Genomic DNA, 369 nt, shown 5'->3' on the forward strand with positions numbered 1-369 from the left:
ACAATTATAAACCTGAAAATGAGCAGAATATGAGCACTTTAAAGCTTTAGTGCTTGTGTCATGTGGACGCGCCAACAGTTTTGTTTTACTTATTACTATTATTAATATTATTATTATTATTATTACTTAGAATACCTTATGGGGCAGAGAGAAACTACGCACTAGAGCTTTAACGTTGCAGGTTTTGTCTCAACTGGATTCTCAACACAGTGACTTGACACTTGAAACTATACATACTATATATACTGTAAATGGACTGTTCTTATGTAGGGTTTTACTAGTCTTAGCGTCTACTCAAACCTCTTTTACACAGTACAGGAACCATTCACCATTCACACATATTCACACACTGTGGCCGAGGCCGCCGTA

The 369-nt window shown here is 36.6% G+C and overlaps 1 protein-coding gene across 1 annotated transcript in view; it reads right to left on the minus strand.

Moving 5' to 3' along the window:
- caska (calcium/calmodulin-dependent serine protein kinase a) overlaps positions 1–369 on the minus strand; it is a 195624-nt gene that overhangs the window by 123687 nt on the left and 71568 nt on the right.

The sequence above is a fragment of the Etheostoma spectabile genome, chromosome 11, assembly GCF_008692095.1.
Source record: "Etheostoma spectabile isolate EspeVRDwgs_2016 chromosome 11, UIUC_Espe_1.0, whole genome shotgun sequence".
Taxonomy (NCBI): Eukaryota; Metazoa; Chordata; class Actinopteri; order Perciformes; family Percidae; genus Etheostoma; species Etheostoma spectabile.